General features: G+C 32.1%; 1 long non-coding RNA gene across 3 annotated transcripts; it reads right to left on the bottom strand.

Moving 5' to 3' along the window:
* Nucleotides 1-4,427: 4,427 nt before the first annotated feature.
* On the bottom strand, nt 4,428-8,165 carry LOC139839869 (uncharacterized). 3 transcript variants are annotated; one of them, XR_011757130.1, is made up of 6 exons: nt 7,918-8,165; nt 7,717-7,744; nt 7,511-7,639; nt 7,124-7,366; nt 6,994-7,036; nt 4,428-5,560 (listed from the first exon to the last, which is right to left on the bottom strand). It is a non-coding gene; the product is annotated as an uncharacterized lncRNA (long non-coding RNA). The 3 variants fall into 3 exon arrangements; XR_011757129.1 differs by having other exon boundaries at nt 4,432-4,737; nt 5,373-5,560; nt 7,124-7,639; XR_011757128.1 differs by having other exon boundaries at nt 4,429-5,560; nt 7,124-7,639.
* Between the last annotated feature and the right edge of the window lie 3,320 nt (nt 8,166-11,485).

The raw sequence follows: 11,485 nt of genomic DNA, 5'->3' as shown, positions 1-11,485 counted from the left end.
AAAGTGTAAGTATTTTTAGAAAAATGATCATTAAATGTTGTTTTTATGATGGAAAATGATCACTTTCATAAGTTTTACCAAAGTTTGACCTATAACCTGTGATTTCGAATACAAACTAAGGTATTTTCAGTTCATATTCTTAAAATTTGACTCGATCCAAGGAAGTGGCAAGTTGAACCAACAAAAACGGAGTTGTAATGAAGAAACTACGACTAAAACAAGATTGGGTATCCGAAGCCAGTTTAGCTACGAAAATATTTGGAGATAAAGTAAATTAATCATATCTTTTATAATTAATATGATATTTTATATATAATTACTTATGATTTGATTTTATATATTTCAGGACCACCCGTAAACAACACGAGAAGATTAATCATAAGACCTCATGATTGTACGCAACACGTCATTTGACAACACGGTACTTTATGTACGCAACACGTCATTTGACAACATGGTACCATGGGTCGAGATTAATTCTGATCAATACGAATACGATGGGGTCTTTATTTATTTTATTGAGCAACTAATTGTGGACCACTAACATCGGACTGCTATATATATATATATATATATATATATATATATATATATATATATATATATATATATATATATATATATATATATATATATATATATATATATATATATATATATATATATATATATATATATATATGTAACGATTACTTGAAAAGAAAATATGTTGATATATTTTATATATATATATATGGTTAGGTTCGTGATATCTATCAGAGACCAAGTCGAGTTAAATACCTTCAAGGCAAAAGTGAGTATATAGTCCCACTTTTAAACTCTAAATATTTCGGGATGAGAATACATGCATTTTATGATTTACGTTATGGACACAAGTGATTAAAAATATATATTCTACGTTGAGTTGTACCACTGGCATACTTCCCTGTAACTTGGTAACTACTATTTACATGAGTACCATGTAACTACTATTAACTACTATTATTTGAAAACGAAAACAAAAGTACCATGTGACAAAGAAACATCATAAGAAGCCGAACTAAATCCACGTTGAATCGTCAGACAAATTTCGACTAACAATGGGCAATAATCTCAACAAATAATATTTTTGATGGATGATGTTGCAAAAACCCTAGACAAAGAATGAAAGAGCAATGACTGAAGAACCACACTTAAGTAAACAAAGCATGTATTTGTGTGAATATTAAGAACTATGTTAAAACATGCTTTGTAAATTATGTAAATTTGTATAAATATTAGAAACCATGCTAAAACATACTTTTTTCTTAATTTTATTGTTTGTCTTCACTTTACTTTCCATCATGTTTAATCCAACCCGAAGCAGCAACGCGCTTCTGGGCCACCTACTAGTTCATATGCACGTTTGGCGGATTAGGTTACCGGCGGAAAATACGATGGCGTCGAAGACGATGCTGGTGGTTGCGGTTCGAAAAATATGACATTAGTACATAAAATTTGTACGGTTTTGTACGAAAAATCGTGACAGTTTCGTTGTTGGTGGTGGCGACGCCTATAACGGCGGCATGGAGGCACAGTCGACGGCGAAAACCATTTGGGGGTATTTTAATTTTAGAGAGATGGAGACAGGAAGAGTGATACAGAGTATTAGTGAAGGAGGTGAAACCCCAAATAAGTAGCACGTGTCCACTCATTAGGTTAAATGATAATGTATTAAAAAATTTGTTAAACAATATAACAGTGAATTTAAGCCTTTTTAGCCAATAGGGTTGAAGATAATTTCAGGGTTTTTTTTTTTAGGGTGTAAAAAGACCAAAATACCCTTTCCTGGTTACTGTTATACTGTAGCGAGGAGGGTGATGTGGTGGAATGTGATTGGTGGGCTGTGTCCATAATTAGTATATACTATAATATAATATAAAATGATACTGTATTAAAAATTTTGTTATTGTAGCGATGTCTTATCAATGGCAAAAACGACATTAAAATGAGGAGAAGTCCACAAATTTTGTAAACAAAACGGCAACCCATACTTGGGCTGATATAATTATTGTAATTACTAATATAGTAAAATACAAAACTTAAAGCCAAAAAAAGAAGTATTGTGTCTACCAATAAAGCATTTAACTCTCATGCAACTTCTCTTTAAAACTGGTAATTTGTCTCCTTTTTTATGCCTAAGATCCATGAATGGAAACCATGTCTGATTAAAAAAAAACGAATGCTAATGTTATGTGGCTTCAGATACTGAAAAGTTTTCAGTGAAAACCATAACAAAGACATTATTCAAAGCTTATATTATTCTTGAATGTAACAAATATAGATGTCAAAATTTCATATAAATATGTTTTTTGAGTCAACTCACCCAACGAGCATCTGGCAATAGACGATCTAACCGTCTACAAGAAACATGACTAAAGCTTTCCAGTTCTTCTTTGAAATCATATCCATCTTCTTTTAATGATTCGAGAAGAGTCACAATAAAAAAAGGTTATATATAGGAAGTTGGCATTTTTTAGTTTTATTTGACAAATGAGACTATTCGATGCCAACTACTTGCTTTTCAAGAAAAGAAAAAAAAAATTATCGATTAAGCCTCCCCTATCGTAAAATTCTGGCTCCGCCTCTTGTCACTTAAACATGAGATAATGTGTACCTCAAAAATTTTTATTTTCTTTTAGTTTCACTATGGTAGTTGCTTATAGGCTGAGACATAAAGGTGAGATAATGTGTATGCTCTATCTCATAAAGGTCACAAAAGCTTTTTTTTCTTTTAGTTTCACTATGGAAGTGTGTAGGGCTGAACTCTCAATGTGAGTGAGTATATAAAGGATAAAGGTGCTACTTTGAACTTAGATTATAATTATATATGTTGTAACTATGAGTATAGTTTGGAATGGGTGGATAAATGGTAATGTTGATATAGTTGTTTTAGTATGATAGGTTAAAGTGGTAAGTTTGTCCTTTTCATCACATTAGTCATGGTATATTGGTATGATGTTAAGTTATGCATTTGTTACCTTTTTGGTGATTGCTTATTTGAGGAGTGTGCCGTGAAGCGTAAAGCTAATGTTGTAGTGCGTGTGTTTAATAGTGATTGAAGTTATTTACTTCACAACGAATGTGACATTTACAATTGTCCAGTCATCTAACGAATATTATTCTTCTCTCAAAACGTTGCATTTTAGTTAAAGGTGTCAAGTTGGGCGGGTTGGTTTCGATAATTAGTTAATATTTTCCGGGACAAGTCTCAAAACCATTAGTTTAGCTTGGTGAATATCCTTAGATAATTATCGGGCAATTATATGTAAACTGTTTTTGGTACTATGTCATGACCTTTTTTGACACTAATAAACCATCAGGTATTTGGGTCATCACCTTTTTTGACACTAATAAACCATTAGGTATTTGGTTATAATACTTGGTTATGATTTACATTTTGGTTATAATACTTTGGTTATGATTTACATTTTGGTTAGAATACTTCGGTTATTATTTACATTTTGGATGTAACACTGATCTGTTGTTATAGTCAACTTTAATATTGGTCATTTGGGTCAACATTTCCCATATAAACTAAATGGGTCAACTGGAAATGGTCATTTGGTCATAAAGGGTCAAATTTGCACTGTAACTAAATGGGTCAACTGCAAATGGTAATATGTAGTGTATATGCTAATCTGATATGCGTGTGTTCGGTGTATATGTTAAACTGCAATGTGTTTGGTGTATATGTTAAACTTCAGTGTGTTTGGTGTATATGGTAAGTTAAAGTCAAAATGCGTAATTGTTAAATAATGTGTCAAAGTGGGTAATCTTTTTTAGGGTAGAATAAGGTAGACAAAACTAGATAGTCAAATGGGTAGACAAAATAATTTAATTAACTAAATCAGGAGATCAAAGTGGTAACATTCATATTCATTTGACTTTTTATAATTTGTAAATTTTAATAAGTTGATTATAACTCCATTACAACAAATATTTTTTTTTTTTTTTTACAAAATTCCGCAAATTTGTGGGTCTTTAACTAGTTTATTGCTTAAAGAGTATTCTCATCTTTTAGCATCCTTAGATATTTGTTGGTCAAGGGTTTCTTTTCTCCCACCACCCACGCTCTCGATGCTTCTGGCAATTTACTCCATCTTCTTCATCTCTCGACTCAAGGGTTTTTTAAATGATGCTTTGTCGTTCCCTCTATATTCTTTGGCGTCGATGGTTGTTGGTCTGAGTTTCTGGCCGTCATATATCTATTAAGGTTCCTTCTTTTGGAGGTAACGTTTGATTATTGCTTATATTCATGGGAATCAAAACAAGCTCAAGATCAACTAAATACATTTGAAAAAAGGTTGTCGGAATAAGGTTTTAAGTGTGGTAACATAACTCAATGGTTAGCATTATTTTGTTACTCTAATTAATAGAATACATAGTTGCAACTTCATCCAATTTTACAAATCTTAAAAACCTTTATGCAATATGAACATATATGATCTATACCAGATGCAATTTGAATTTGAATTTGAATAAAGATTAAAACTTACTCCTAAAAACATGTGATTTACAAATAGAAACAAGTTCAGGTAACCAACAAATCATCTAAACAACCAACCCAATGTCCAACTAAGTAATAAACCAGCACCCACAAGAGTCAAACTCAAAAACCTTCCCAAAAGACTTGCTTAATTCGTATCTCGGTGAACCACGAAACAAAATCCGGAAACGTCCTTGTTGTTTCTAAGGTATCTCACCCTTGCTCATGTCCTGCAAGTTTTCGGCCTCGTCCAATGTAGAGTTGTTGTGTATGAAATCATGCATATCATTTGACCAAAGTTTTTCAAAAAGTATTTTTGAAATACTCTCATCAGAATCAGATAGTCATTTATACTTATAGACTAGATCGTAGTACAATCAGTATCACACAGTTGCAACGAAATGAGCTATACTGAAGTTGAATGTCTCTACTTTTTAAATGTATAACAGTTATTATTATTACATATTATTCAAAAGATAACTAAGTTATGTAGGGGACTTTTTAAAAAAAAAAGAATGACATTGTTAACTGGGGTTAGATTGTAAGAAAAAGCAGGAAGGGAAAATTAGGCGATAATTTGTACACGTGCGATAAGCATCTGTAATGGTACTAATTATCCAAATCTGATTATTTGAGAACTAAATAAGGTTATAATCATAATAATTTCTTTATTTAAACAAATATGAACTGATTCATCATTCATATGAGTTCAAGTCATAATGGTTAGACAAGCAATTCTAAAAATACTGTAACTTATTATTTGACTATAAAACATATAATAAAAACCATAATCTGAAAATTATTATTTACAGTTTCAACAAAAATCAAAGAATCAGTTCCACCAAAACGTAAATCAAAGTATTACCTTAACAGATCGTCCAAACCACACGGTACGCACGATTCACCGATGTCTTTGACTTTAACATTTTTGTTGACTTTCCACCTATTTTTCTGATGACGATTCTTTTCTGCTTCTTTCTTCAGACTGATTTCACACATTAAAGTCCGTTTACATCTGCTTTGAATAACTTCGATAGCAAACATCATTCGCACCTGATTTCACACATTAAAGTTCGTTTACATCCTCCTTTGAGGAACTTGAGTAGCAAACAGCATTCGCACAAAGGCTTTTCTTTTTTAAATGCACATAAATTAAAAAAAATTATGTTTACAATAACTAAGAAAATATTATAAATTGTGGAGATTAATATAAAAAAAATGTGAGACCACTAAGTCCCTCGGATTGCAGTACCAACAATGGCTTGTTTGAAACGCATGAAAGTATGATAAAAACATTAAATGTAGAACTGATGAGAGAATGTTTCTTCCAAGGGGAGAAATTGTCTTAGGGAGATTTAAATAAAAGAGTCTGTGTGTATTTTTCCTGAAATGAGGCATCAGATTCCGAGTTATAAAGGAAAAGAAAAATTATACATACAACGACAAAAATGTACAAGTAGACGTATACTACAACATTTACTTGGTTTGCGAGGCCTTACAATATTTACATAATAGGTTGGGGCGGTGCACAAGGAAACCCGAGCAATTTTATTGTTGACATGACTAATAAACAAACACGAAAAGCGCGAGATAAGCATCTGAGTTCTATGAAAGAGTCATTAGGTACACTGCCATAAGTTGTGATATATAAACATTTATATAAGAACACGTACAATCATGAAAAACATTCTACAATCTTTTCTAAAGTTAGGTGACGCAAGGGCGGATCAGGACAACAATACAAAAGAAAGACACATGCGGCATTATAAATGGTGGCCATATTTATACCTGAATGAGTCAGAAACTTATGTATCAAGTAACGATCTAGGATTTTGCAATCTCTTTCAGGATCACCAAAAACCCAATGAATTTGGTACTCGATACTCAACTTCTGACTGATTCAGATATAAATACGGCCACCATGTTGAATGACGCATCTCTTTTTAATGTATCGTTGTCTTTAGAAAATATCATAGAATGTTTTCATGCTTGTACGTGTTACTATATAAATGTTTACATGTCAAATCATACGACAGTGTACGCAATGAATTTTCAAAGAACCTAGAAGGTCATCTAGCGATTTCGCGCCTCTTTTACCTTGTCAAAAATAAAAGTGCTCGGGTTTCTTATGCATCGCCCCTGCCTATTGCAAACATTGAAATGCCTCAGAATCCCAGCACAGATCTTTCGTCCGTTGTAGTGTTCGTCTACTTGCACAATTTTGTTGTTGTAGATATATTTTTCCTTTCCTCTTTTATTTAGATATTCCCCACCATCATTTTCTAAAACAATGTATGCCATCTTTTCTTATATTTATATTCACACTTGTTGGTGAATTTATAATGTTTTCTCAGTTACTGTAAACATAATTATTTAATTTATGTGCACTTATAAAAGAACAATCTTTGTGCGAATTATGTTTGCTACCCAAGTTCTTCAAAGCAAATGTAAACGTACTTTGATGTGCAAAATAGGAAGACATGTACCTTGAAGAGTGTGTTGGGCAGAAACAAGCATCAGTCTAGGTCTCTAGAATTACAAAGATAAGTGCTCAGACATATGACTAATGTAGTAAAGTGGAAAACTTAAAGCCAAAAAAAAAAGTATTTTGCATACCAATAAAGCATTTATCCCAAAAAAAGTACTCGTATTTTGCATACCAATAAAGCATTTATCTCATGCAGCTTCTCTTTAAAACTTGTAATTTCTCCCTTTTTTTGCCGAGTCAACTTACCCAACGAGCATGTGGCAGTAGACGACCTAACCATCTACAAGGAACATGAAGCTTTCAAATTCTTCTCTGCAATCATATCCTTCTTTTTTTAATGATTCGAGAAGAGTCGCAATGCTCTCTTTACCCTATTATATAAAGTGCCAGAGGATAAAATAGTAAAAAGCATCCTAAATTCAACAATCAACTGTGTCACATAAATTTAGACATTCATACTAAAGTGTGTTATTAAACTTAGTAATATAATATATATAATAGATAATAGAAGCAACCCTGGACTACTTGTTGTAGAAGCTCTTTCATGATTTAATTGAAAACGAAGTTGTAACATGAATTCTGGAGCTTAGATTTGTATATGCTACCTCTCCACCTGAGATTTCCGCCAGATCCTCACCATTGACCTAAATACACTCATTATACATGTAAATGTTGAGAAGGGACTACATCGCCAAAAATAAACAAAAAAAGAAACTCATACCTGAAAAGTTGAGAAGGGAGCCATTACTCTGAAAATGATTACACCATGAAAATATAAAAAAAAAAAAAAAGTAAGGTAAAAATCAAATTTAAAAAAAAAAAACTCAGATCTGACGGAAAAAACTCAAATCTGAAGAAAGTAATTCAGATTCATACATGACGAAAAAAAATATACACATAAAGAAGTTAACACATTCACAACCTTGCTCCAATGACCAGGAAGACGATACGAAAAGCACCGAGACATCTTCGATTCCATGAGTTTATTTAAAGATGATATTAATGAGTTTATTAGACCAAGTAACGATCTAAACAACCGGATTAAACAAATCTCTCGCGGTTTTAACGAATTTAGAAATTAGGGTTAGGGTTTCGACGGCGAGGGAGAGGGGAAAAATTTATCGATCTTCAAAGTTGTGTAAACCGAATTTAGAAATTAGGGTTAGGGTTTCGACGGGGAGAGGGGAAAATTTATCGACCTTCAAAGTTGTGTAACAGTATTTATAAAGGAGTAAGGTACTTGAAAGTGTATTTCAGCTCCTTGGGCTCTTTCGATGGGCTTATGATAATGTGCGACTTATTATATTGTATAGTCAAGCCCATATTGTTGAAAACTAGTCCGGACCGGCCCGTGCGTTACGGCGGAGCTTTCGGGCTGCGTATTTATATTTAACGTAGCGTTGTGTATTTACAGAGGAGAACACGGCCATGTGTTAAGCGCCGTTTTAGATGTCGTGTTAAGCGTTTTTTAAAAAGTATCCGTTTCGAACGTAGTTAGTTTTGTTTTGTTCAATAAATTTTTTCGAGTGTAACGATTCTGTCGGAAAAATTTAACTCGCAGCGAGCAGAAAGATACGGGCTCTCGTTGTGTTTAGCGTTTTTTAAAAAGTGTCCGTTTCGAACGTGGTTAGTTTCGTTTTGTTCATAAAATTATTTCGAGTCTGACTCTGCTCGAAAAAATTTAACTCGTGGCAAGCGGGTAGATGCGGGTTGTCGTTGTGTTTAGTGTTTTTTAAAAAAAATTGTTCGTTTCGCGTATAGCTAGTCCCGTTGGGTTCGTAAGATTTTTCCGAATTGAACAGTGGTCTCGGAAAAATTTAACTCGCACCGAGCGAGAATATAGAGCCCGTTATAAATTCGGGTAGAATTAGTTTCTTTTATTCTAATAAAATTATATATTTACACTTTAACCCCTGAAAAATGTAAACTTAAAGGGCCGTTGTATAAATATAACCGAAGTTGAGGGATCGGTTGTAATGTGAACGCAAACTCAAAACTACAATCCGATATAACTGAAACTACAAAAATTCATACCACATTTAGTATATAAGTATTATTATTATATTATTATTAATATTAATATTAATATTAATAATTAATATTAATATTAATAATATTAATATTAATATTAATATTAATAATAATATTAATATTAATAAATAGGTTATAGGTTATTTACACTTATATCCTAAAAAACATAAAGTGTTGTTCATTAGAAGGGGTAATTTCGTCATTTTTACTTTTTACTACTCCCATTAACATTGTCAATTCAGCCCATAACCGAATTCTATTACTTTTGGGGCAGGTATCCAACATTAATTTTTTAGGTTTTGGTTTAGAGTGTTTTTAGTTCTCATTCCTTATTTACTTTATTTACAGTACCTTCTCTAGTATTTGATATGCAGAAAAAGGAAAGAAAATGAAGGAAGAAAAAAAAAACATAATTTGGGTTTCTTTTCATGTTAAGGTAAATTTAGAAATGAAGAAAAATTAAAATTTTCTATGAGACATTTATTTTACTTTTACTAGCCAAATCGGGTCTCAATTGTAAAATAACTAGTTGGACGACCTGCCTTTGCGCCGGTTCTTCACCCTTGATTAACATTAATTACGTAGCTAATTATTGAAAAAGTAATTATTTATCATTTTTTTTAGTTTTGTCGAGGAAGGACCAAAAATAGTTATGTGATTGATTTGTAATAAGCGTGAAAGTAATTATTCATCATTTTTGGTTTTACTTTTCATGTTGTCGAGAGAAAAGATGTGACGATCGCTCCAAATCCATATGGACGAACACGTCAATCATCGATTTCATTGCGAGGTATTTGACCTCTATATGATACGTTTTGTAAACATTGCATTCTTTTGAAAAGGCATACCATAAATGAATATTTAAATCAAAGGTTTTCGACATCTGATGATTTCTACATATAGACAATCATCGTAAATAATAGTTTACAATAGTACTTCCGTTGACAATGCAGTCAAAATAAGATACATGGTGATGATTTGGTGAATGCAACGTTTCCTTGGAAAAATATGCCATGTAAGACTCCATGCACATAGCTTGTCTAACATATAAGCAAACAGCGAAAAACTTCTAGGGAACCTGAGAATAAACATGCTAACAAGTGTCAACACAAAGGTTGGTGAGTTCATAGTTTTAATGTTGCGCATAATCTGTATATAAAGGTGAATTACAAGATTTTCAGTTGTTTCATCCAGAAACGTTTATCAAAATATTCTACAAGATTGAGCACCCTGGTAACTAAGCTTTAACGTTATAATAAGTACCCCTGTTTTAACATACATGCAACCAACATGTACAATACACGCAATCCAATGTGTACTAACCTCAAATAGCATACGTCTGTTTTATAGTTCAGGCTAGGGTTTCTATACCTGGAACAGACGGAGATGTCAAGCCCTATGGATCCATATACCACTATTCGCGCCTACCAGTTCTTATAACCGACAGTTACTAGTTACCAAAGCTAAGGGATTTTTGGTTCAAACTCAATGTAGAATTAAGTATGTACTTGTATCTATTGCGTTTAAAATATATTGCATGTATTCTCAGCCCAAAAATATATATTGCAAAAGCAATTAAAAAGGGAGCAAATGAAACTCACCTTAGCAGCATATAAATTCGTTCATCAAAATGTGACTGAAACTCGGATTACCAAATAACCGTAGATCTCAACCTAGAGAACATATGTTGGTCAATAAATATCTATAAAGCTAGGTCAGGTCATAGTGTATCACAATCCTAATGCTCGATATCGACATACAAAAGTTATCCAATGTTGTTTCAAAAAGTCAATTTTGAAAATAGTTCAACAAACGAGACGTACCTTATATAAGGATTCATTTACTCGGCTGGTAATATTTAAAAATCCATTTTATCAATCTTGTAAACAAGTTGTTTAAATCTTAATTGCAGATTCAAAAGCAATTCCAATTAACGTCAATCATAATTCAGTTGATCATATCTTTTAATCCGTTCATCGAAACTATTCGATATCTAAATGAAAAGTTATTGATTTTTCGCCAGCTTTCCAAAAACATGTATATCATATACCTTTTACCAGTAATATATGTATTTAATTAGTGATTCATTATAAACTTTTTAACGACAAAATTTAGCATACAAGCATATATAAATATATATACTCGAGCACTAGACATGGATACATAATTAATATATAAAAGATAAGATATGAGTGCTTACGTATCAGTATTGAGATTCAATATTTTAGGAAAGTACGTAGACGTAACAGAGATGATAAACACTATGTTTGATTCACAAATATACCCCCGAACATTACCTATAACCTCCTTGGCAATAACCCATAATTTCCTTAGCTCTATCCCGCTTAAAAACCATTTTGAAAGTGACACGCTCATGACTTCGTCGTAGTATTTTATGTATAATAATACTACTAATAATAATATTAATCTTAATAATAATAATATTAATCTTAATAATA

This window comes from Rutidosis leptorrhynchoides, chromosome 4 (assembly GCF_046630445.1).
Source record: "Rutidosis leptorrhynchoides isolate AG116_Rl617_1_P2 chromosome 4, CSIRO_AGI_Rlap_v1, whole genome shotgun sequence".
NCBI classification, from domain to species: domain Eukaryota; kingdom Viridiplantae; phylum Streptophyta; class Magnoliopsida; order Asterales; family Asteraceae; genus Rutidosis; species Rutidosis leptorrhynchoides.
This window is presented reverse-complemented; position numbering and strand designations above follow the sequence as displayed.